A 27994-nucleotide genomic window follows, 5' to 3' on the forward strand; every position below is an offset into this window, starting at 1 on the left:
AAAAAAATATAGTTCAATTTTTTTCATCCCTTTTTCCATAAAATCAAACTCGAACAACGACCGTAGATTTATAACAAATATATACTTCACATCGTACGTAGATACTTCGGGGGGGGTTGTTCGTTTACGTGTACAATATAAATGTGCATGTATATTGTTCGTACGTACGGAGAGCGATTTGTTTTTTTTTCAGTTTTTTTTCCATTTAAAAAATTATCCACGTTTTTTCAATTAAACGTAAAATTGCTCATTACACGTGTATTATGTGTATGCAATTTCAGTGGAAGGTAAAAACGGAGCTATCACAAATATATATATATATATACGATAAGAGACGCGTGTGTATACGCGTGTACGGTTTCGTCGTGGCGTAATCTATCTTCGTGGGAAACAGACGTTGTTCCCGTGGGATGGGTATTGATGTCGGTTCTGGTGGGATGACACTCGGGACAGAAACAAGTTTATTGTGAGCGCACGGTGCAGCGGAACCACAATGCGTACATAAGAACGTAGGAATTTACGCTGAACAGTAAAAAAAAAAAATAAAATAAGCCTTCCGACGATAATGACGATAATCGGAAGGATGATTGTGACGGTAACGAGAACGCGGATGAAAAAAAAAAAAAAAAAAAAAAAAAAAAAACAAAAAAGAATTTATTACTCGTGCACCTGCGGCGCCCCCTACGACGAATACAATACCTGTACTTCTGCCTCTTACCCGCCGGCATAAAATACGCGAATAATTGATTCCCCCGACTAATTTAGCTGATAACAATCCACCCCTCTTCCCTCTCCGTTCCGTTTTTCAATTTTTCTTTCAATCCCTCTCTACGTCGCGTTACTCGCTGACTTGTTTTCTGCGACAATTCTCACATCCCCCCCCCGATGTTCTCGCTGCATCCCTCGTTCTTCCCCTCTCGAGTCGTCTCACGTTGAATTAAACCTGAACAAAATAATATCAGGTTATACCATATTTTGTACAGGTATACGGGCGTACGTATAAACTAAACGAAGCTTACGATCCCGTTCTAATTACAAATTAAATACGGGGATAGAATGTTACGAGGGAGGTGGGGCAGGAGGGATTTATATTCCGAAAACAAATACCGAAATTGTACAGTTAACTTCGCAGTTTCGATTGCATACTCGAAGCACGAGCGTACGTCGCGCTTCTCTCAAAGATATCGTTTTTTACCCCGTTACGCGAAAAAAAAAGAAGAAAAAAAAAGCTCGACGAAAATTTAAAAAGAGAAACCAAGAGCAGGGGGAGGAAAAGAATTCGCACAAAGCACAAAAGCACCAGCTAGTCGGACACGGGCGTCGCGGTTCCGTCCTATCCGAAATTTGCAGTCTTTTTCCATTTGCACCCCTTGGCTCGTTCGGATTCTCTCTGTACCTACTTCGTAACCTAGCAGCACCCGCGTCAGGCTCGAATGTTGAAAACGAAAAAAAAAAAAACCGAAAAAAAAAAATACAATAACGCAAAAATAAAATAAAACAGAAGAAAGGAGAACGTTGCGCGGAAAACAACCCCGGCTACGGGGTACTGCGGTACCACGCGTAGTAGCCTATATCATTTCACGTGTATTGAAAAAGAAACGGCAGAGAGGAGTGAAAAAAAATTTGACGACCAAAAAGAAACTTTTCCAAAATGCCAGAAATAGAAATACACGAAGAGACAATGCCGTTCCGAATACACACCGACGCAGAAGGGGTTTCCTCTGCATTTTTAGGTATGAAATATATATATATATATATAATGCATAGATACTTTTTTTATTTTCTATGTGTAGTGGGATATTCTCTTTCGCAGATTACACACTCTACCGCAGGTCCCATTATTCCGGATGACCGAGACAATGATTTAGGGGCTCGTATCACATGAATATACGAGACTGCGGAGCTTTTTCATTTCCTTTTTTTTTTTTTTTTTTTTTTTTCTATCCTTTCTTTCGCTTTTTTTTCGGATGTTCCAAAGTGCAGTGGGCGTTATTTTTTGAAGATATTATACATAGATATATTTTTACCTCCTCGATTCCCGCAGTGCGGTTCCCCGTTACTTCGTACGACAGAAATTGCAAAAATTAATAAAATAAATGAACGAAAAAAGTAACACCGGAAAGCTCTTTGTAAAAATACTGATGAGAACTCCCTTATCATTGGAACAGAATGATTATATATATTTATTCTATTTTAATTTCAAAATCATTACTGACCGCGGTGGCAAAGTATTTATTGTACGAACAGCTATACATATTGTATGTCGTGTGGTCATGGTCCCCCCCCCCCCCCCCACCCCCAATGGGGATAATAATTCACTTCTCTTTTATCCTTTTCTTTCAACTTTAATTTTCGAAGTGTATTTCTTTTCGTTTTTATTCCTACGTCTCAATTATACCTTGAAAAATGTGTTCCCTTAATTGGACGAATCTTTTATTCCGGCGCAACGTACAACGAGACTCTATAACCTCTGAGCAAAATAAGAGATATCTTTCGAGACAAAATATTTGCTTGCAGTAATCCGTGGGAAAGCTGACAAAAAACAAAAAAAAGTACAAAAAAAAAAAAAAAAAAATAGCTCAGAACTGCTGTATCTTCGGATCACCTCTTCGCCCGTGTCTAGGTTCCGTTCTTGCTCCTCGTCACCCCTGGGGGACTACTGTGGAGGGCAACTAGGTGGCCAACAGAAACCGGAATCAATACACCACAGGAAAATACTGTGCATACACATAAACGTACATTCACACACACACCCACGTAATGTTATAGTATACGAAGTGAGCCGCTTCTGATCTACCTACGGAACCTTTTTGCTCTCAATTGTTCACTCGCGGTTTTCGAAAATTCCTAACTACCGTTTTCGGAAATAAATCGATGACAATGATTGTATTAATTTACTCTCAAAAAAAAAAAAAAACAAAAAGGCCACGTTCGATTTGCAAAATTTATGCGCCTTTCAAATCGACGTTCGATGCTAATACGATGATGTGCTTTCACATACACAAGTACATAGAAAGCTTGGGTAATAATCGCGTGCGTTGCGTTCGGATCGGGAAAGCCTTTGCACGGGCGAAGTGTGCGCCAGAAGTTGCTGTACACGGGGGTTGTTTCATTCCACCTTATCTCGCTCTATAACGAACCACGCTCTCATTATTTTATAATTCTCCTGCCCTACGAGTTACGCCGCTCGCGCGCATACGTGTTACGACGTAAAAACCTACCCTTTGTACCACGTCATTTTTAGTCACCCAATTAACGATAGAATTTTCATTGAAGAGCTCATTTTCCCCGTTTTCGAAAATGTTTTCGGTTCTTTATTTATTTTACCTTTTCTTTTGGTTACCGGTGAAAAATTAGTCAGAGACCACTACTTCGTTTGGTAACGTTATTATTTACGGGTACACGGATAACTCGATTTTGAGATGTTTTCTTTTTTTCCTTCTTTTCGAAATCCTTCGTATCCGCGAACGGGTGATGTGTGTAAATCGAATTTCTTTTTCAAAAAAGAGTGTTCGATTGACCGGCCACTTGTAAGAGTTGTTCGAAGCTGTTGGCAAAAAAAAAAAAAACTCGCGGGAGAGTTAGCTCCTTTTCCTCATCCCTTGCGCACTGGGAAAAGAGAAAAGAGGGGAAAAAAAAAAAGGAAGAGAAAGGAGCGTCGGGATCGGGATACAGAGGTGTGTGCAAACATCGAGCCTTTTCTTGCTACCTCACCATCCTGATGGCGACACATGGATCGTAGGGGACGCACAGCAGAGACACACACACACGCGTGTACATGGGACAGGTATCCGCAAACTGTATACGTGTGTAACGACGGAAAGATAATGTAGAAAACTAAACTTGGATGAAGAATTATTCTCCCCAGAGGAAAATAGTAGAGGGAGGAGTTCGTCGGACGATGTTACTGAAAATACATGGAGAACATCTTTCCGCGGATCTTTTTTCAACCATCCCCGTCCTCGTTCCCACGTCGCTTATATCTTCCTTCTACTTTTTTACGAAATTGTTCGTTCTGTTTTACAATTGCGCGAGTACCCCGCACCGACCGTATTTCGAATCAGAAACGAAAGTGCAATTTTTTTAGTTGCCACCGCGAAAAACGAACCTTCGACAACTCGTCGCGTCTTTTAAATTTCGTCGCTTGAGCCCTTCTTGCACCACGACCGCCTCGTTAATTATTTCCTCATCTCCGACCTTACGAGGGGACTCCTTTTTTTTTACCAACTTCGAATCGCGGGACCGTCGAGCCATTCCGCCTCGTGAAAATTGTTTCTTCTTTTTCCCTTAGCTTCCGGATGAAAATTTCGTCACGGTTTGTTTGTTTTTTTTTTGTTTTTGATCTTCTCTTTTCCTCGTTAATTAAACACGAATAGCCGTACGTACCGTTTCCGCCACGGAGTTTACTCACAATCGGTAGCCATAACCGGATCGTATCTCGAATGGAATTTGGGGGTTGACGCGTATATCTCGACTTCGCGCGTCCACCCGCCCCCTCCTCGGTCCGAGTAATTTTTTTTCTTCCTCTCGTTCCCTCTTCGTTCAATTTTTCTGAAGCCAGTGAAAAAGGTGTGAAAAAAATCGAGGGAACATCGCAGCACGATGCATCTTACATTTCATCTCGTAAAGAGGTTATTCATTTCACTGGTCGCGCGCTGCAGGTACTGCACTGCAGTATCGCGTACCTACCGCTCTTCGGAGAGGCAAAAAAAAAAAAATGTTGAATAAATAAATTGAGTAAAAATCTAACTGCGAAGAAGTTGCCAATTAATTTCCATACATCGCCGAGCTCGTCCGAAGTGCTAACGAAATTTCTAAATCTAATATCCTTAGATTTCTTCTGCCGGATGTCCTACTAGGTACAAGTCGAGTGAGATGTGTCTATAGCTCGACGGCGGTGCAGAGCAGACGGACGAGGGGTAGGGGTTGAAAGCGACGGACAACTTTTTACGAGGGCTGCTTGTCGCCGCACGCTGGAAGTAGAGAGAGTACGAGATAAAGATAGAGACGGGAAGTGGTGGGAGGAAAAAAAGGAGAGAGAGATAGAGAGAGAGAGAGAGAGAGAGAGAGAGAGAGAGAGAGAGAGAGACTCTTAACTTTACGTGAAGATTACTCGACCTTTAACTCGACTTACGAAGTCGACACGTTAACCCCCGAGGTAGTTGAATCGTTTAATTTAAACCGCGAAAAAGTTCCGACCGGAGAAGGAAAATTAAGTTGGCGGGTGCAATCTCGCCTTTTTACCTTTATTTCCGGCATATTTCCAACTCGCATGCCCGTCTCCTTCGTCGCGAGATGACGTACTTTGTAAAATTCAACGACGAATCGGAATCGCGTGGATAGAAGAAGAAGAGGAAAAAAAAAAAAAAAAAAAACATCCGCGATATACCGAATAATTGATTGTCTCGTCATCGCTCGATCGAATTGAAATTTGAAGCCACGGGGCGACGAGTTGCTTCCGAAACTTTGAGCGAAGAATATTTTCGTAGCTGCGAATTTTTCACTCTCTCGTTTGGCTTAATGGGAAAGTTTTCGAGAAGTGCGGCAGTTTTACAAAGCTTCATACACGTACGCACAACACCTTTGCGAACGTTAATCCGCGCGAAGCTAACGCTCTAACAAATTTCGAAACGCGGGGTAAGTGACGGAGTAACCGTTGCGCACATGAGAAGGGCATTGAAATTTTGAGAGGCGAAGGAATAACGAAGGAAGAGAAACGGAGAATTTTGAAATTTGGCCTCGTTAACGCGAAAGTGAAATTTAAAGAAATCGCCGGGTAGAATGACCTAGCTTTAAACGAGTAATTTGTTGAATCTAAAAATATATACGGATCAAAGGGAGGAAATTTTAACGCGAAACATCAATTAATCATCGCCCTCAACTTGGGGCGCGCTTAGTTGAAACTTTGCTAAAAGGAAAATTTCTCACAAAAACCAGTAAAAAAAACAAAAAAAAAAATTATCAAAAACTGCTCGCACGAAATGGAAGAAGGTATTGAAAAATTTCGCGAAGATTTACGAAAACTATCGACGCTCGGAATATCGGTGTAAGAAAAAAAGGGGAGAGTAATCATCCGTTGAAAAAATTATTTCGCAACAAATGTCGAGCGGATATAAAAGACTGTGGGATATAGAGAGTGAAGTGGTGGTAAAGCAGTGGTGGTGGTAGTGGTGGTGGTGGTGGGTGGTTGGCGATGGGTAAAGGAAGCTGCTGTTTGCCGAGTGTATTATACGTATGTACATACAATGTATAGAAGGTAGAGAGGAAGCAAAGGCAGAAGCGGACCGCGCGACGGTTTTATCTGAGATGGATCACTCCGATAAAATCTAGGGTCTATTCTCGAACATTGCACCGTGAAAGTCGTTTTCTCAAGTAATAAATGGTGGGAGTAAGGGTTGCGGAACCCCGCGCCACCTCAGAACCACCCCTTCAGAAGCCGTCTTTGCGGTTCAACAATGCTCCAATCGCTACGAGGGCATGAAAACCGATAATATAATTACGAACCGACCGTAATTTCTTTAGCCGTTATTTGTCTTGTCTCGTCTATACCCGAGACCACCGAGGGCCGTATAAAACGGGCAAACTTCAATTTTAGAATTAATCCGATATACTTATCGCAGAAAATCAAATTCGTCTTGTTTTTTTTTATCTTCTTTCTTTCCGTCTTTCTTTTGCGAAACTCGAGATTGAGCTGAGAATTTCTACCCTACCCTAAGCGCGGTAAAATTTTACGAAAAAATGAGCTCGCGAGAAAGAAAGCACGAGCGGCGTCCTTCGACGATTTTTTCTCTCCAAAAGCCATAATCCATTTTTTCACGCTCAAAGGTCAAGCGAAACATTCACTTTGAGTTCGACGTTCGGATCGACAGAATTTTTCTATTCCGCATGCGTTTTACAATAATCGCTCAGTATATCCGCTGGAGAAGATGGATTCTGACGAAAGAAGAAAACCGTAAAAACGGGCGAAAGAAAAGTTGCGTCTCAGAGCGCGCCGCTGCGGCGCGGAGGGGAGGGGAAGAGGTTTAAAATTACGTGGCAATACGTGGGCGCACGGGTGCTTGCGGTAGCGTCGCGTGAGTACGAACACCCTTCTGTTTCAGTTTTTCCCCTCTCCCCTCATTTCGCGCACCCCTTCCCCGTTCCCTTGTATTCGCTTCTTCTTCCTCCATTCCCCGGGGGTAGGGGGTAGGGGGGGGGGAGGGTTTACTCGTATATAGTACGATCGTAAAACGCAATTCGCGCCCCGGTTAATGTAATTATTGCGTGGTTGCGGAGCAAGTACGCGACTCCTTTTATTAATTACATAATCAATGATACCGAAGCCAACTTTCGCCCCCACCTCCCCTCAACCCGAAACCCCATAAAACCGAGTGAGAGGGGTAGGATGTGACATTTACCACGCAGAGCCCGAACTGATCCTCCGTTTTGAAAGCGACACACCCCCGTATTTACCCTTGAAACAATTATGTGAACTAGGGGCCGAAACCGTGCTACCTGTTACGAATATATCTGGAATGAAAAATAGATGGAAAATAAAATTTCCTCCGAATAACAAAGTGAAAAGCTTTCATATTAACGTTATTGGATGGGGTCGTATCGCTCGAACGTGCAGACGAGTTTTTTCTAGTTCATTTTTCCAAAATTTCAAAGCCGTTATCCGTTTCGGGCGACATTTTTCGCGATTATTCCAACTGCATGTTCCATCGCACGCCGAATGTTTTCGGTAAGCGAATGAAAAAAAAAAAAAAAAAACCAAGATGTCTGACCTCGTTTTTTCGAGAAATTAAGCCCGGTCGAAATGGAGAATTTCTCGGTGTTGGAAAATCGATGTTCCCGCGAAGAAGCTTTTGTTCAAAATTCTTACGGATAATATTTTTCAACTATATTTTCCATGACCTGACGGTAGAGACAACGAGATACGGTGGTACACCTATATATATATATATATGTATAGGTGTGTACGTTACTTCTTGGGTCAAAAGCGCGATTAGTTTTCACCGCACAAAGCCGGCTCCTAAGGGATTCTGGCATATATTAGACGACGCCTACGGTGCTGCGGGTTATGTACATATAATAATATACATATACGTATTATAACGTATATATTTCTATCTATATGTACGTACGTACATACCTGCACACACCGTTCAGACGACGTCAGAGCGGGCCAACTAATCTCCGGCTTACCTATTATTACGGCGAAGACCTAAAGACGGCGAGTTTCTCTTGACCCAAATAAAGCGATGCATTGTGCCGACCGGATCTCGGTTATTCTTTTCTTAAAATCGCTACCCGTTTCGAGCTTTAAGGGACCCTCTGAACCCGACGGGGAGGACGAGCTTTCCTAGCTTTTTGCCGCTAATGCAGTCAGAATACTGTCATCACCTCCGTATTGTTACAGTTGTCGTTTTTTAATTTTTTTTTTTTCTTTTTTTTTCTTATTTCCTCTCGCCTTTTCTTCCGCTTCATTTTTACCGCATCCTTCGGTGGAGTACATTTTATTTCATACGGCCGCTGACTTATTTTGTCAATTTGTTTATTTTTTTATTTATTTATTTTTTTCTTTTACTCCGAGTCTGTGTTTGTCCAGCTGAGAAAAAAAAAGAAAGAAAAAACAAATTCAACACTATTTTGTTCAACTAGAGATCACTGATTGCTGCTTAGTATCGCATGCTTTGGTAAATTTAGATTCGTCGATAAGAAATAATATAACAAAGTTCAAACTACCACTCTAACTAACCTCCCTACTTTATATATCGATTTACTTCGCGATGCGAACGGGATTGCGAATCGTCGAAAGTGACCGATGATATTTATACTCGTTTCAACAATTTCGTCCGATTTCTTTGGCCGAGAAAACGTAAAGCGGCTCGATTTCACATGGATAATATATATATATATATGTTTTAGCTTCTTCCGAAACGAGATGATAATTAACTCGACTTCGATGAGAAAACAGAAGAGGAGTAACGTTATCTTACGTTCAGCTGTGTCGCGATGGAATAAAGTCGTTTCAATATCATTCAGAATTCATCTCTCTACCTAAGGAACGTAAGAAGAATCGCTCGTATCACCCTTCGAATACCATCGATAATTGACATTCCTCGACTCCAAAAGCTTGTTACCGTTCCAACGAAATTCGCGGCTCCTTACACGTTATACCTTACCGTCTTCGCGAATTGTTTGCTCTGGAATCTGATCGAAGTTTTATTCAAAAATTAGTCATCGCTCGCTGGTCGCACACTTTCGAAGAACAAGGAGAACTCGAAGTGAAAATCCTCTTTTCAACTTCCGCAGTCGAGTCGTTTTCAGACGGATCGTCGATAACGATCACGTGATTGGGAAAAGCTCGTTGAAATCGTGCCGCGGTGAAGTGAAATCGGTTTCGGACCGGCGAACACACGTTTCGCTACGATTTCGTACCTAGGGAGTTAATCTGTGTGCGTGCGTGTGTGTGTGTTTTCGATGAGTACATATACATCACGTGTACGTACGTACGTACGTATGTAACGTACAGTATACGACTTTTCATAGAGGTTCTAGCGAAGCGAGTGTTACGGGATATCTGTATATTAGATGAAGCACGTACGGTGGTAAGTGCAACTCGTGTAATTGGTTGGTATTTAATTACCAGCGGTATGTAGCGGGGTAGAAGCATTCGCGGTGAAAAAGTCCGACACGCCATGTTTGATGTTTTCGGTATCTCAATTCCTCCTTTAATTTTTCATTTCCTTTTTCTGTTTCATTTTACCTCCGTACATTCAGCGGGGCACGAACTTTACAACGTACCGTTTTTACAGTGGTGTATAAAGTAAGCGGCCTTAAAGCGAACGTTTACGGCCCAATACCACCTACTCTTCGTTTCCTCCGTTCTCGTCGTCAGCTTCGGCTCAGGGGACAGAATACACGTACGATTGGCATAGAAGACGTACGTACGTCGCGAGCCGCGGAGAAAACCGCAGCCGGGACGGTGTCGAGTTCCGCGCCGGTCGACGGTTCGCCATTTTACGACAGACTTTAGATTTTTTTTTCTTACTTCGGATACCCTAAAGTTCCAAATAACGTACACACGTACGTACATTTACGTACGTACGCGAAACGTCATTCCCGTCCAATTGGTTATCGGTAAAACGAGAGCGAAGCGAAAATTTTACGAGAGCGATAAGAATTTTATTAATTCCACCACGGGTGATAGACTCGACTATTTTCCGTCTACTTCGGTTTCTTCTTTTTCTCCTCTTCGTCCACGTGAGCCCACATGAATTTTTCGCTCCCAGACTCGATATTTTATTCACATTTTTTTATCATCCTTTTTTTGCGTCTCACCTCGCGAGACGCAAAAAAATAAAAATCGACCAACGGCGACGAGGGGGGTGGGGGGGGGGGGGGGTGGGTGGAACGGTGCCACGTGGGCATCAACAAGTGACGGGGGTGGAAGGCCGCCGAGCGAAGGTGGCGGCTAAAGAGAGAGAGAGAAAAAAAAAAAAAGGCGGGAAAAGTAAAAGGAGAATGGAGAAAAAAAAACGGAAGCCACGCACGGGCCGCATTCAAGCAGCAGTCCAAAGGCGGAGAAGGTTTCGCGAGTGTTGGAGGCACCGCGATAAAGCCACTCAAGATAAGGAAAATTATAGTGGTCGATGTGAACCCCGACGCTTATAGCATAAACCTAGGCCGCAACGTTGAACGTTTGAACGTTTCTCCTTTGTTGTTAGCTGGAAAACAAGGAGAGCTACCACCACCGTCGCCTCGACTCCGCGAGTCAAAGGGGGTTTCCGAGCTTTTGCGTGAAGCTTGAATTTCCATTAACGTTTTACCGATCTTTGAATTATGTTGTACCTTTGCGCAGATCGACAACGATAAGGGCGTATCATGCGCTCTAAATTAAGGGGTTTGGTAACATTTTCATTTCAGAACAAACGACTTCGACTCGAACCGGAAGGGGGGGGCTGGAAGAGTCCGGTGTTTTCAAAAATCGCCCGATTCCTCTCGTCGAAAAAATGACGGAATTCGCAGAGAGAACAGGCAAACGAAGAACGGTCCACACTTTCGCAACGATTCGGTGGCACGGTTCGTTAGACGGGGGGATAGTTAATCCGACCCGAACTTGTTAGACAGACGTTAGCCAATCAATGACTTCAGTGACACACGAGGTCGGGTAAATACAGTGCGCTAAACCGCTCGTTACCCGTGCTTACGGGTGAGGAGATCACACGCCGTGAATGATTGAATTATCGAAAACGGTAGACAGACGTGCCATCGAAAAGATCAACTAGGAAGAGTTCGTACGGATCCGTTCGATCGCCCCGCGCTCCGCGAGGATGATTCTTCTCTAATCGGTTGGAAAAAGTGAAGAATATCCAAGTAGCGTAGGAATTTCTTTCACACGGTATCTTCGTTCGTTGCCCATTGACGTTCCACTTATTCGACGATGCATGAATCGCGAATGTCGATATCGACAGTTCTGTCCGAGTTTGGATTGCATGCGGAAGTGAGCGTTAAAAATGAAATGATTCGAAGGAGAGAGGTCGATGTCGGAGTGCGATAGTTTCAAGTTTTTCCTTCTCTCCTTTTTTCCCACACATATCGCCGTCCAACGTAACGTAATCGACGAAGTTTTTCAAGGTCGTTAAAAAACTTCGACTGTACCGCACGCGTGCATCGTAGTAACACGGTTAGCGATCATCAAGTCGATTGTAAATCATCCGATATCGTTTCGAGACCGCAAGATTCGCTAGACATTTTGTCGATACTGTCGTAGGACGTACGTAGCACCACGGTGTTATTATAACGTGCGGTACTACGGTAGACGAACACTTTACACTCACAGTGTCGAGATGTTCGAATATATTTCGCGCTGCAGCAACGTGGAAGTAGGAATATAAGGGGGTCGGTCCGCCGCCTCCCCGCGCCACCGCAATCTGCTATAACGTCGTTGTAACGGCTCTGGCTGACTTTAAGGGTCGTTCATAAATATCAACTGCAATGCAAATTCGCTTCACAAAAGCGGTATGTACAGCAGCGGCAGCTCCGGCTGATTGGTTACCGTCGTTCTCGTCAACCAATCTCCATTAGAAACTTCCAAGTTGCGTACTCGATCGTTCACAGTTTGCCGAAAGCTTCGCAAACCCCTCTCGATCCGTACCGTCGGTCCGTCCGTTCGTCGTTTGATGAATCGCAATAATTTCAAGTCCAAAGTTTGATAATTTATTTCCTTCCGATAACGTCGAACGATCGACGCCGATCCCGCTTCCCGAATCTCCGTAAACGCGGCAAATTTTCATCGGAATAATTACCTTTACTACAGAAAAACAAGATTCGGAGGCAGCGAGCGTTCTTTTTCTCGAACGGGTTACGGCGCGGGTTCGACGTTCCAAACCGGATTTCTCAAAGTCCAGCAACGTCGGCTCGCCCACAAATATCCGAAGATGCGAATTTGATAAATCTCTACACCGTGGCGGCGGCGGGTAGCTCTTCAACGATTCGTTTCAAGCAAATTGAAACTTGAAGGAGAGAATGATATCGATTCGAGAAGGCCATAAGTCTCGCCCACATTCTACTGCAACGGGACCAGCACCACCGACACGGTGTAGAAATACCGGCGAACCTTTCCAATGCCAACGTCAAGACTCTAGAAATTTATTGAAAGCAAACTGCGCTCGTGAAAGGCAAAGCCGTATTCCATAGCTCGCATAAAACCGGGAGGGGTCGTTTATAACAAGCTCATGTATACCTTTATGCCTTCTTCGAAACTTCTTTAATCTTTTTTTTTTCTTTCTTTCTTTCTCCACCTTTTACTTATTTTCATTCACATCTTCTGCAACTTCCATCGTACCGTAGTTCCGTCTTCCCCCTTTTTTTTCTCTTCTTCTTCTTCTTTTTTTTTTTTTTTTTGTTTTTTAATTCATCCTTCCCTTTGAAAGAGAATATATTCCACGCGTCATCGCTTTATGACGACGTAATAGGTCGCGCGACACGCCAAGCTCTGATTTGAAACTACGCAAAAGTAAAGGTAACGACGACGGAGAATTTTCAAACATGAAAATATAGCCCCGATCTAGTTTTATTGAATATTTTAATAAGATAAGTAATTCAGCCGGTCTTTATTTTCTCCTTTGTCTCTCCCCTCGCGGTTGGTGTTGCAGAAGAGTGAAACTTCTTTGTAAAAAGTGTTGGGAAGGTCGAAAAGGCGTTAACCAATCCCTTAGGGTTACACAGAGTCGCTTTTCGGAGTTATCTCACGCGCCCAAAACAATCAGTCTATCTTTTAAAATTGTAATGCGGTCCTCACACCCACGGTGGTGGCTAGAGACTCCTATTTTTCCAGCGAGGAAAACTACCCTCACACGCCCGTATACCGTTGGACTTATATTACCGTACGTGACGCGGTGGGTATGTATACGGATACCTTCGTATGTATATATACCCACGTACATATGTAACCTTGCGCTTACATACGCTGAAAAACGTGAGGGTTATTGGTACCCGTGTAGACATTTGTATATAAGCAAAGGGAAGAATCTAGGGGATGGTAGGAGGGGACGATGTGAGAAATGTATGCACGCGTACGTATATTTTCCGTACATTCGTATACGGACGGTATGTAAACGTGAAACGGGACGCGAGCACACCATAGCCTCGTCAAATATTAAGAACACCTAATACCGACGAAACGCCTCCCTCAGGTGTGGATCCAAACGGCTTTGCGATGACCCCGAAAACTCGGAAGATCCCCCACCCCCCAATTTTTTTATTCGCCTTCTTCGAATTCGGTGCAACTGACAAGATATATTTACTCCGTATCATTAACGATGGGTCGGTTATCAAAGTTTGTTTCCTCGAACGATGATTTTTATTTTTTATCCATCTCCGATATCGCAAATTTTCATTCGTTTCTCCGTATAAAAATCGTCTCGTTTGAAGAGAAGAAAAAGAAAAAAAAAATGAAACGCTTCGAAAGTATTTGGTAAAATTTCAGTTCAAGGGTAGATGCAGGATACGAGTCCTTGATTCTTCTTTTCCGACTCGTGAAATGCGAGATAAAAATTGAAACGCCACGGTTTTTAGGTTTCCAAAGTGTTGGAAAACAGGGTCATCGACACGCCCCGGAGGAGCGATTCTCGGAAGATCAAAAAAGGGAGCTGCTGAACCTGCAACGGTGGGTTTATAATAGAGATAAGTATCGGCCAAAACACCCATATCCGCACATGACTACGGCAACGGTATCACGTACGGCTTATGTTTATCCAGGTCTGAGCAAGCGCCCCCATTTTCAACCCCGACTCCACCCCTCCTCTACCCCTTTCAACCCCCCCTCTCATATGCGAGAGTGCCTTTTGAATTCGTATTTTCAAGCTAAGTGTCTGTGCGCCACTACCCGGAATATTCCTCCACACTTTTCCCACATTTCTTTTTTTTTTTTTTTTCTTCAAATTTTATTCCATACATTCATCGAATTCTACTCGTCTCTTTCGTTTCATTATGTTTTTCATTATTTACCCAATTCAATTCGAAAATTAACTAAACACACGAAATAAAAGACACGTGCCGGCGATAAATTTTCATTTCGGTCAAACGAAAAAATATCATACACGGCCCTCCGCGGTTTCATAATTAATTGAATGTAATTTTGATTAGCGAAATTAAAATTAAGACGTACGATCAATTTAACGCGAACCGTAGGAGGAGGCCGTAGCTTCCTAATTGAAATTCTATTCCGTAAAGGTATTGGATGGTCGATGTGCAGCGTTGAGGGATATACAATATACATATATGTATACGATATATACGTACCTGTACGTGAACTCCTATGTAAATTTATTGGCTTCCGCGCATAATAAATTGAATCGGAATTATGTTAGAAATTTTTTCTCTCCCCCTTCTTCCTTCCTCCTTTCTATTCCTCCGCTTTTATTCTCCTTTTTTCTCTTATCCGCCCCTTTTCTTTCCATTGAGGGAAAAATTTTCGCGGTAGTGATACGGGGTAATAAAAAGAGAAGAAACGAGCGCCTTTCACAGTACATACATACATACATATGCATTTAACATATGTACATATTATATACTCGGCTTGTGTACGTAGCGCGCACATAATATACCCGGAATAACTGGATGGGCGGATACACGTATGGGTACGTAGCCGAGAAATCGCTACGCGTGGCTCACCGGAGTCGGAAGAAAATTCGTAGCTTTCGAAGGCAATCGACCGTCTCGTTCGTCTGTTTAAAATTTCAAACTTTCCACTTTTGCGTATCGGTATGTGTACGTAACGTATGCCCGATACCGAAAGGGGATCAACCGGCGGTCGCCTGTATCCGCGTACACGTGTTTTATGTATCAGCAATTTAAGTACATATAGCTATTAATCAATCGCCAGTTTGGTTTATAAAGAAAACTTGCACGCAACTGCAACCGACGAATCGATTGCTCGACCGGCGAAAATCCACGTTCGAAAAATCAATCGAAACGAAATAGTTTTTGAGTGAAATTTTTTTTTTTTTTTTTTTCTTCCACTTCGGCGAAAGAGGTCGAAAGAGGCGAAATCGAGGGTGGATTGTGCGTTCGCGTGAAAATTAAAAAGGATAAATATTTCTGGTAAAAGTATGAACTGCACGGTCGACCTGCAGCGGGAGGAGAGACGAGGGAGGAACGAGATAAATATTTTACTCCGGTGTATTCAAGTTTGCAATATACTCGTAAACGGTGGGTGGAGGAATTAATGCGAGTACCCGCCCTGCCCTATTAATTACTCTTGCATAATTCAGAGCCTTAGAATTGGTGTAGTTTCACTTATGATTGCACCCTGACATGCCACGGAGTTCGGAGCGTATCAAGTTATACATATATATATACGTAAAGAAATTATCATCGTTTGAATAATTGAACGATCCTCGGAAATTTTCATAGTTGCAAAATTTTCTACACAAATTTTTCCCCCCCTCCCTCTATTTTTATATGTTCCACTTTTTTAATTTATGCATTTGAACGAATAACGATCTTCGAATTCACTTTTTCTCTTGGTTTTTTTTTTTTTTTTGTTCTTTCTCCAATTAGCGACAGTTTTGGAACGCGACAAACTTTTTTGGATTCTTCTGTAGTCCTCTTCATTTTTTTTTTTTTTTTTTTATTTTTATTGGGCACCCGCCGACTACAAACGGGGATTAGTGAACACTCTATTACTTAGTTTTTTAACTTTTTTTTTTCTCCATTTTTTTCTTAAATATCACTCTTTCAAAGTTACACCTTAAAAAGCTTTTGTTTAATGAGTTTTTACATTATTTTCCGTCTGTGTTACCACCCGCCCGAAAGGCAGATGCAGAACCAGAGGCGGAAGCAGTAGCAGTAAGTGTAACATCATCTGCTTTATATTACGCGGTTAGAAAGTAGTCTTCTACTGAATTTCCTCTCTCTCTTTCTCTCTCTCTTCTTTTTCAGAGTCCACCTAACGCCCGTCGAGTGTTTGAAAACTCTCGAAATTCGTTCGTTCGTCCATTTTTCGCAATCTTTTTTTCCCCTCTTCTTTTCCCACCCCCGATCTCCCCGTTTCGATACGATCCAAACCGTACGTAATAGTGTGTGGAAAAAGAAAAGGGAAAAAATCCGATCGAATTGATTCCAGAGAAGTTAGGAAGTGCCGAGTGGATATTTTCATAAAAAGATTTCAAGTTTCTCCGAAGTTATTGCCCCCACACCGTAGGGTAGGCCACCGTGAGAAGTTTATATCAAATCACGTCATTCACCTGTCAACTACTATGGCCACCATTTTCACGGAGGACCAAACCCAATAGTATTTCTGAAAATGTTCGTTCCGGATGAATGAGAGAAGGGAACGCGAAGAGAAAGTGATAAATAAATTTTTGCGAATTACATTTTTTTGCTACCAGAATCGATTAACGTATAAGGCTGATTTTTGAATTTCCTAAATGGCGTAACCCCCGGTGACGAAATTTTATATCTTTGTTGTTACAATTCCATTCATACTGCAACTACAGCGAACTCGATATACAAGCAGATGTATGTATATTAGATTCTTTCTTTTCTTTCGACTATCTCTGCCGGTTCGCTTCCTCGCTTCATCTACCAGAAGATATATATATATATATATATTTCATTTTTCATATGTTTGTACAATCTTGAACTGCGATGAAATGAACATATTCACCGCTGGAAGTCTGTATCCCGCATGTCCGTAAACGAACGTCTTTCAAAAAACTGCATATAATACACTACAAGCGCGATACGAATTTGAATTCCATAGGAAGAAAAGAAAAGCAACGAATTATTCGAAACGGCGCTGGTTCGGATAGTTTTATTAATTTTTCTGCCGTCGCGGGATTCGCGATTTATTTTCTTCATTTTTTTTTTTTCTGCGATATGGCAGAAAAACATAAATTTCCCGCCACGGGTATTACACATGCGTAACTGTACTCCTTGTTCGACACGTAAAAAATCAATTTCAAAAAATGGCCAAGCGATGGGCGTTGAAGGCGCGATATCGCGGCTAAGGGTTATCGGAACGGTCAGTCGCAGGTGCGATACGTGAAATATTTGCAAAGTAGATACGATACCTACCCCAATATTCGACGTAGGAGAAACGTAAAATGTCCGCCTTCTTTCGCCCCCCCCCCCTCCCCACCCCCCGAAACCGTGACCATTAATCGCGAAGATGGTTTAACTTCCGTATAATTTATGCGACGCCGACGAAATGGATATTATAGATTTGTGCATCGAAGTTTCCGCTCTCCCGTTATTCCGAGATTCTCACAGCGAAAAGTATTCTCCCTCGATATAATCTCGAGAGAGAACGAGTGAGCGCCGAGGATGAGAAAAGGATAAAAAAAACGAAGAGACGAAATGAAGGGAAGTCAGTCGATTCAATTATGGATGCGTTACATTTCCCCGTAGCAGTTGAGTTTCTGCAGCAATTTCATACTCGATAAAAAGAAAGCAATCGTTGTTCGTATATTAGATTTTCCACAGGGAGTTGAGTCGAGAGTTGTATTATATGCGCGCGATTGTTTTGCAATTTCTAAATATTAATAAATGAGCAGGTTCGGTGTAAAAGCTATTGGGAAACAAGGGGGGGGGGGGGGGGGTTAATTTCTACGACACGCTTCGAAAGAACATGAAAAACTTCCGGACAGTGAAACGGAAGAGAGAAAGAGGGAACAAATGTAACGGCGATATCGAAGAAACGGAGACAATAAAAAATACATGTACGACAAATTCTTCGTGTCTGTCGTACGAAAATTTCCCCGTGACTTTTAGGCGCTTAAAATTGTTGTTCTTCGAGGTAACCCCGAATTGAGTGGGTTGAAAGAAAAAGAAAAAAAAACGAACAATCAAACGAAATGAAATATTCGAAATATAATTTTGCAAAGTGTTTCGCTTTCGAGTACTTATAGTCGTGGATGACAAGATGTTTTTCTTTTTTTTTCTTTCCCAACGGAGAATACCCTACGTTTCTATATACCTCAACGTGCGTGATGCACGGAATTCGATATTACAACGGTGTGTGAAATGAAATGAAATCCCATCACGACGATGAAACACTATTGGCCTTAAATGCTAAACGGATATTCGACGTAAAAGGGTCGTAAAACTTTGGAAGGACATTTTCTTCTTCATTATTATTTTTTATTTTATTTTTTATTTTTTTTTTTCTTCATGTATATACTACATATGTACGTAATGATATTACGCAGAGGCATAAAAGACGACGACTCCCGGCGTCACTTTCATCCTGATCGTTTTACGATATAAATATAAGACACCCCACCTACTCCGAAACGCTTAGACACCGCGGGCCAATCGCATCATTTTTATTAGATTCGAAATCGATGAGCCCTTCAATTATAAGTTTCTTAACATCGGTATAAGAAGTGGAAATTCCGTTATTAATTGCTCTTTACATTGTATCGTAATTACCAATTTTTTTACGAAAGAGGGTGGCGCTCGATCAAAATTCTCCTCAAGTTCATCGGCGGAACGAGTCTTCCGTCCAAAGTTAATTGGGGAATTTGCCGAAAGAAATCTTGTAATATTCGATCGATTAGTGGGCAAGACGATCGGCTGGTTATTGTTTCAAGACAAGCAGATGGAAGATTTGAAATAAAATAAAATGAAACAAAAAAGAAAAAAAAAAAAAAAAAGGTATAACTTTTTGAAAAGCTCGAGTTTGATCTTGTGCTCAAGTTGAGACGGCCGTAGCGGTGGGTGAGGATATAACTTGGCGTGTGCGTAAGTGGGAGCTTAACTTTTGAAATCGGATAAAACCAACCGACGGGGGAAAAAATGAATGTAGGGAGGAAAAGAACGAAAATAAAAAGAAAAAAGAAAAAAAAAAGGATACGAAAAAAAAGGAAGAAGGACGAGGTGAGATAAAAGTATTTTTTAACTCTCTACAGGTAAAAGAAATAGGGAATAAAAAAGAGAGTTTTTCAAACTTTTACGCGCATTCCCCCCCGCCATATGGCACTTAGGAATTTTCTAACACGAAATCATAGCCCTGCGACGCCTCATCTGCACGTACAGCTAACCGTACGATAATTGCCAAATCTTTTTTCCGACTAGATATCGAAAATGTTTTTTTTTTTTTTTCCATTTCAGAAAAGTGAATTCTTTTTCTCTGCGGTCTTCTTACTATGTGTTGTTCACTGTTACTTCAACCGCTTATTGTTAGGAGACGAGCAGTACAAATGAATAAATCGATGCGGAAACGGAATATAACGTCGGGCTTATCTTACAGATACAAACGGTGTAACGGAGCTTGATGTGGATAAGGTGGAGGTAGAAGACTGGCGTGTGACAGATGTTCCTCCCACAGGAATGTTGGATGAGAGATAAGAGAAACGGCACAATCGTGACTTTGGCCACGTGGGATTCAGACGATTAGCTAAGATCTTCGGATGATCTCATTTGGAGCCATTTAATTGCTGTACTGCCAACTACTTCTTGCCGCGCGCACACACCGGATCTCGAAAGTTCTCACTGATCGCGGAAATGATTTTTCGGGTTCAAGTTTCATTTTATATTTATCAACTTCGAATACTTGTCGCAGTTTTTTTTTTTAGACATTTCTCCCCCGTTACTGTTGTCCCTTTTATCAAGACACATTTGTTATATATATACATATATATACATATATATATACGTATGTATATCGTTTCCACTTCGCGTGTATATTTTTTTCCGTTGTACCGCTTTGCGAGAGTGTCGGATGAAGTTTCGAATCGACTTTCGTGACGTTCGAGAATAAATCAAATGTCAGATGATATAAGGTAAATTCTCCGAATTTTCGTTTTTTTTGTTTCTATTCCTTTCTCATATATACGTTTCGTCTACGGTGTTCTCGGATCTTTTTTTCCGTCTACTTCAAAATGGCAATTTTGATTCTTCAAAGACGTTTGTTCTCTCGCGCTCTCCGATATAAGAACAAATCGACAAAACAATATCGCAAGGTGAATTCACTCACTTACATTCTGCAAAATACTCGTGCCAGAACGGATGTACGAGAGATCAGAGACACCATATTTCTCTGGGTGGAATTTTATCTTCCCCCCTCTTCTTCTATCTTCGGAATTTGATTCACTCGCGTTGTTACGGATCTTGAGATTCTGAATTTGACGGATGAAAAAAAAAAATTTTCCGTTTCGAATTATCGCTAATATTTCGAATTCACCGCGGAGCTTTTTTTCCCCCCAAGACGTGGGGATGAATTTACTCTACTCGGCAGTGGAAGGCGAATTTCTAAGATTAAAACACAGGGGCCACGTGAAAGTAAAAAGGTCAGGGATCGAATGAACTTTGGCGTCATTCGCGAAATCGAAACGTTTCTTATCTCGTATTCAGATTTTTATAAGACCTGTGTTGTACGTATAGTGCGGCTCATTTTTACGGGAAATACTGGCAGAAGCATTCACCGAGTTTTTCATTATTAAACATATTCTCTACGGTATATATATATATATGTACACGCGTATATTCACCCGAGTTCGTTGGATATATGAAAATAGGGAAGAAAAGAAGAAGTGAAAGAAAGTGGAACGTTTTACATTATCGATTCCTTCCAATTTGCCGAGTATAAAAATGTAATCTACGATCTCTCCGAAACGAATGGCTTCTAGTCGGAGGTCTCGTGCTTTTCAGCTTCAGATTCAAGCTCGAGATTTTTGCTAAGAACAATGGACTCTTGATCAACCCTAATCCTGCAGGTCTGTACACAGAATCCCGCTTTTGTTTCATTCATTTTTTTTTTTCTTTCTTCCCCTCACCTAAACGCCCCTATGTTTCCCCGAACTTGTATCAAAGATTTGCAGTTCACTTTAAACGATTCGTTATTAGAAAAAAAAAACAACAACCAAAAACCAAAAGAAAACCAAATGGTAGATCGTTGATTACCAGAAGCTGGTTTTAACCGTTTCTCTATTCGTCTCTCTTTTTTTTCTATTTTCCTTCAAGCTTCCCAGTTCCGTCGGGGAGAGGCGGAAGAAAATGAAAGGGATGAAGGAAGAAAGAGAGAGAAAAAAAAAAAAAATTCAAACCAAACGAAATAAAAGGCTTTGGAAAGTGGAAATGGTTATATGTTTTTAGGTAAATGCAAAGCTAGCGAAAGAGTTGGCGTATAGCTTGCAGCATCAGCAAGGTAACTTGGAAATGTAGGAATCGAGAAACGAAGAGAGCTTTTCGCCCTTCAGACACAAAGACAACTCAAGGAAAAGAGGGTGGGGGGGGGAGGGGGGGGCGTGAGGGGTGAAGCTTTCAGTAATCACTTCACAAGAAGAAGAAGAAGAAGAAGAAGAAGAAGACGACGGAGGAAGAAGAGGGGAAAAAAAGAGAGAGAAAATCTTGAGATATACTACAGTGCAGGTTACAATTTTAGTTTCCAGTGGAAGAAAATATCCGAAGCTGCTGCGCTGTGCATAATAGGGATCAAGCGAGTGAGGGGGATAGAAATCTAGATGAAAATCACGTAGAGCGTATAATATTTTAGAAACTATTTCGTGAAGTGAGCTACACGGTTGTAGATGAATGAAAAATTCTTGATATTTTCAGTTATTTGATAACGACGAGGTGTATCAACGGTCAGCGAGCGGAAGAAAGAGCGGACGAAGATTGAAAAAAAAAAAAAAAAAATTTTCCAACGAGTCTTTCGAACATACATCTTTCACTCTACGAAAATAACTCAAGGGGTGCAGGTATTCGTGTAAGCTGCTGATCTTTATTCTTTATTTTTTTTTCTCTCCCCAACTCCTCGTATCGAATAATGAAGCTTGTAGATACTTTCGGAAGTAGCGAAGAATAATAAAGAAAAAGGAAAGGAAGACGAAATCATTTATAAATACGGTATAAAAAAGTATAAAGTATAAACAATGAATCGAGAAGGGCCTTATTCTTTTAAGTATAATACTTGTTTCACTTCTTTCCACTTGGCCGAACTCTCCCTTCGATTTTTTTTCCTCTCACCCCATCGCGCTCGTCATCGTATCGCAGCTGTATAATATCTCGTTCGCGAATACCCCCGCATCTCGTGCGTATCAAGTATCATCGTTATAAATTTTACCTCGGCGAATTGAAACGTTCAAAGATTTTTACCAATGGAAATTTAATGGCGGAGTCTATTGTAGATAAAAGAGAAAAAAAAAAAAAGGAAAGAATGAAAGAAAGAAAGAAACCTACAGCGCGATTATTCGACCGATGATCTTACAAAGGGCCACGCGAAAAAACACTTTGTCTTCTCCTTAACCCTTCTAATTCATGCAACACCCTTCCGCCATTTTTTCCTAATGACTCTCCTATCAAATTTCGGTCTATCGGAAGAAACTCGTCCGATATTTTCTAGAATAACGAGCTTTTTTTCTTCTCTTTTAGATTCAATTATCAGAAATAAGTTGTACAGACAGTCGGACACGGCTTGATATTTATACTGTATCGTTGAGTGCCGGTTACCTCGGTCGGCCTGGCGCGGACGAAACGCGGGCCGTGCAGCCCAGAACGGAACGGAACGGCACAGGTGCCTCGCGGTGTACGTCTAATCAGATTAAACGCGACGTGAGGGCGATCGATATTTTCGCGTGAGTTTTCCAGGCAATTGGTGGTGAGATAGCGTGGTCAGCATATTTTATGCTCTACCCTATATATACGGGGGCTTTCCGTACCGCGCCATCTATTTCTATAAGTACACTACGCGTAAAAATTAGCGGACCACCCCGTTGCCTTGCCTCCGAAAAACGTACGATTTCGAAAGCTCGTAACTGATCGGAGAATCGAAGTAGAGAGTTGGGAGAAGAAAATTTTTCGAAGCTCGAAGCTTCACCTTTCGCGTGCTTTTGGTCCATTTGCATCGCGTTCTTTTGTTCGGTAGTTATACTCTCCTGTTCAAGTCGTGTCCAAAATGTGAACTGCACTTTTTTCGACCCCGAGAATTTGCAAATATCACGTAATCACCAGCCAATCAATATAATCAATAGGGTGGGTTGAAAGAAAATTTTTCAAATGTGGCAAAAAATGTTTTACTCGATATTTTGAGGTAGCCCACTCGTTTTTTGGATAAATGATTAATCGAGTGGGGTACTTCCAGCAGAAAAATTTTCGCTGTTGAGAGCAGAAAAATTATGGGTCGGAATATTCGAATTTCTCGGTCAACGAGGGAGCCCGAACTTTGCTGGAGTCAGGTAGCCACGGGCGCGCGGTTTGTTGTGGGGCGTCACCTCTGCTCAGCCCCCAAGGTGACGTCTCGCAACAAAACGCTACGCTGCTGGCTACGCTGACTCCAGGCAAAGCTCGAACTCCCTCGTAGACCGAGAAATTCGAATATTTCGACCCGTGCATGGATTGCGACGAATCAAAGTGCGTCCACCACTAAATCCAATCGATGTGTCTTATAATTTTTCTGCTCCCACCAGCTAATAAATGATGAATAATCGATCGATTGCACGAGTAAATGATTTTAGCTTTCTGATTTGGATTCCTGAGCTGATTATATGTGAGATTACTCTTGAAGAACCAAAAAAAAATTCGATTTCTGAGCAAAAAATAAATCATTGTTTTAATTGGGTTTGATACGCTTTTCTTACGTATTTTGACCTCAGAAATCCGAATCTGAAAGCAAAATTGATCTATCTCTAAAATTGACCGAGTTATCGCCAATTTTCAGCTTTTTGGGGTCAAAAATAAAAAATTTATTTTATAGTCGATCTGAATGTAATTTGAGCTCAGGAATCCGAATCTGGAAGAAAAATTGATCTATCTTGAAAAATGACCGAATTATCCTCATTTTTTCGCATTTTTTACCATAAAAATGGAGATATCTCGAAGGGAAAAAATCGCAGCTCAATTTGGACAACGGTTTCGTGTTCCTGAGGTCAAAATACATAGGAAAAGTGCCATACGATCAATTTTAGAAAATAAAAAATTTTGACCAAAATTTGAGATTTTTCCAAGGGGTACCCCTTACGATTTTTTCAAATTTTAGCCAAAAATTTTTATTTTCTAAAATTGATCGTATGGCACTTTTCTTATGTATTTTGACCTCAGGAACACGAATCCGTTGTCCAAATCGAGCTACTCTTTTTTTCCTTCAAGATATCTCCATTTTTATGGTAAAAAATGCGAAAAAATGAGGATAATTCGGTCATTTTTTAAGATAGATCAATTTTTCTTCCAGATTCGGATTCCTGAGCTCAAATTACATTCAGATCGACTATAAAATAAATTTTTTATTTTTGACCCCAAAAAGCTGAAAATTGGCGATAACTCGGTCAATTTTAGAGATAGATCAATTTTGCTTTCAGATTCAGATTCCTGGGGTCAAAATACATGAAAAATATGTAATACGATCAATTTTCAAACTACTTTACTTTGGGCCCAAAAATCGTTTTTTTTTTGGCTTCTCAAGGGTAATCTCACGTATAATCAGCTCAGGAATCCAAATCTGAAAGCCAAAATTATCTACTCGTGCAATCGATCGAGTAATCATCAATTATTAGCCGTTGGGAGCAGAAAAATTATAAGACATATCGATTGGTTTTAGTCGTAGACCAACTTGGATTAGTCGCAATCCATGCATGGGTCGAAATATTTGAATTCCTCAATTCACCAGCAAACCCGAGCTTTGCCCGGAGTCAGCGTAGCCAGCAGCGTAGCGGTCTGTTGCGAGACGTCACCTTGGGGGCTGAGCAGAGGTGACGCCCCACAACAGACCGCGCGCCCGTGGCTACCTGACTCCAGCAAAGTTCGGGCTCCCTCGTAGACCGAGAAATTCGAATATTTTAACCCATGGATGGATTGCGACGCATCAATGTGGGTCTACCACTGAAACCAATCAATATGTCTCCATTTTTCTGCTCCAAACAGCGAAAATTTTTTTGCTGGAAGTACCCCACTTCAATTATCATTTATTCAAAAAACGAGTGGGCTAGCTCAAAATATCAAGTAAACATTTTTTTTCACATTCGAAAAATTTTCGTTTTTCATAAGGTACAAATTCTGCCCCCATGCTAAGAGAATAAAAAGAAAAAATTCTTTCAACCCACCCTAATAATCAATCTCTGATGTTATCCCGTTTTGCGTTGCATATTTTTTTGTATATCCAGTGTATGAAAATGAATCATCGGGGAAATTATGACGGTAAGTGAGACGGGGAGCAAAAGTTAAAAAAAGGGTGATGATCTTCCACGGGGAACTAAATGGGTTACTCGCATCCTCTCGTGGTTTGGGAGAGAATAAGAGAGAGGGAGAGAGAAAGAGAGAGAGAGAGAGGGAGAGGGAGAGAAGCCGGTAAATTACCTATGTTATAATAACACAATATCAGGCTAACCTTACCACATCGTGTATGGAACAACCCTCGTTGTAGGTACCGTAAAGAGGGTTGTACGAGGGTCGCTACGATCCCAGCTATGGGACGAGAGACGTACGCCGCCACGGGTTGGCTTTGGTTTGCTGAACTGCAGACAGAAATTGTGCGAAAATACCTATTGTACATACGCGAGTACATATATTTATACATACCCGCGTACATAGTTATGTATCAACTGTGGCATGCATTAAGGTGTACAGGCATGTACAAACTACCTTTATGGACGAATGTATGTACACGGATAGATATACATATATATATATACATATATGTCTATCGAGTCGCTAACCAACGGCGCGCGAACGGCGGATGGGAGAGAGAATGGAGAAAAAGAAGAGAGGAAGCGAACAACGTAATACCAACGGTAACGCGGGGTCATACATTTTACACCCCCTTATATCAAGCTTATCACCTCGTCCTTCGATTAGGTAACAAATCTTCTCCCTTCTTTCCCTGCAGCTCGCACTCTACGTTTTACCGCCAGATTCTAGAAGCCCCTTCGTCTATATTTTTCTCTCTCCTTCGCTCCGTCCCCTTCTCTCTTTCTCGACCGCGGCCACGACCCCGCACAATTACCCTTGCTTCCAAAATTATTGCCGGACCCGATAAATTCACCGGCTCCACTGATATCCAATCTCTTTCCAACTTTGCCCCCTCTTTATATGGATGGTTTTACGGTGGCTCCGTTAAGGGCAAGGGTCGCCCGAGTAAGATACCACCGACGACCTTGTCTCCCCATCGACGAACTCGTGTCTTTTAACAAATTTTATAGCGCGCTGAACTACCATGTGGGATTTTCAACGCCAAGAAGGAATAGATTTAACGTTCATTGAGCTGCAATTTTTTGCTCAGATTATCCGATATCGATCGATCGAGTATTCCCATGCTGTTTCGAACGAATTTGTTCATCGAAAATTTGAGTGAAACTGATCATTCGTTTTTTCGCTCACCTGATTATCCAGAAATTTTCATGTTTCGGTGTTTCGGGTGAACGGGCTCTTCGATTTTCCTCGGACGATAGCCAGTCGATCGTCGGAGGTGAGAATGAGGAGAATTTATAAAACGACAAAATGACGCAGGTCTTACCGTTTTCCCCGTAGCGTCGAGGGAGAAGATCGTCCCGTACGTGTCAAGGTCGTCGATCCGGCCGAGAGTGAATTTTCGAATTTTCAGTAGGTGTGATGGGACTTCAGGGGGACGTCGTCGATCCGAATCGATTTCCGTTTGAGTCTAGAAATTCGGCGACTAAGCCTTATAACGAGACGGAGTAGAGACGCGACGCGTGCGGAGTCAGCCAGCCGAATGGCGCTCGACGCCGATCTCCTTCTTACGAAAACAGGTCGGGGAGACCGTCTGTTTACTTGGATCAGCGTGACGGATTCTTATGCTCAAAATCAAAGATAATATTACGTAGGTATCAGGAGGTATCCCTCTTCGATGATGTTACATTTTCGGGCGCAGAGTTTCAGCGCCTGTTTCAGAAAATGAAAAAGAATAAATAAGACGGTTGTAAAAAAACTGAAACCAGCTATGCAGGGAATTTATCGCAATAAATAAATTATTTTAATTCAAATACTTGTAATTGATCTTTTATTATCCAATTCATTTACAACAGCCTTGATAATTTCAATTCTGAATAATTTCTTACAACAAATAGTGCGTTTTGTTGAGCATTCAACGATGCTTGTATTCGACGTTAATCGATCCGTTTCACATTTCTCTCCGTAATTCAGTTCGGCGTCAAGAATCACGAGCCTTTTGTTTTTTTTTTGTTTTTCACCTAGATGAAAATCGCTTCGCAAACAACCGCTGGCTGTACCTGTACGAAGTTGATTGGGTTTATAGGTGGGGGCGGGTTTCCGTACCCATGCGAATATGTAATTCGAAATGTCTAACGGGTAACGAAATTGACGAGCAATTATAAAATTCGAATCTATGCGACGAAATTGTGCGAAAGAGATAAAATGAAAATAAATGAACGAACGAGAATCGGGCGACGAGAAAATCGTTACCGTTACGAAACGGCTTCGACGGGTTGGACTATTTTCGTTTCACGTGATTAACAAACTTTTCCTACCGCGTTGTCGCACGTGTGATAAAAAAAAATATTTTTCAAATCATCCCGAAAGTGAAGGAGATTTT

At 41.6% G+C, this 27994-nt stretch overlaps 1 long non-coding RNA gene across 1 annotated transcript; it reads right to left on the reverse strand.

The window, feature by feature from the left end:
• Nucleotides 1-27198, reverse strand: LOC125501941. The gene is made up of 3 exons (XR_007279686.1): nucleotides 26939-27198; nucleotides 25819-25940; nucleotides 1-943 (listed from the first exon to the last, which is right to left on the reverse strand). It is a non-coding gene; the product is annotated as an uncharacterized LOC125501941 (long non-coding RNA).
• Nucleotides 27199-27994: the final 796 nt, after the last annotated feature.

This window comes from Athalia rosae, chromosome 7 (genome assembly GCF_917208135.1).
Source record: "Athalia rosae chromosome 7, iyAthRosa1.1, whole genome shotgun sequence".
Classification (NCBI taxonomy): Eukaryota; Metazoa; Arthropoda; class Insecta; order Hymenoptera; family Athaliidae; genus Athalia; species Athalia rosae.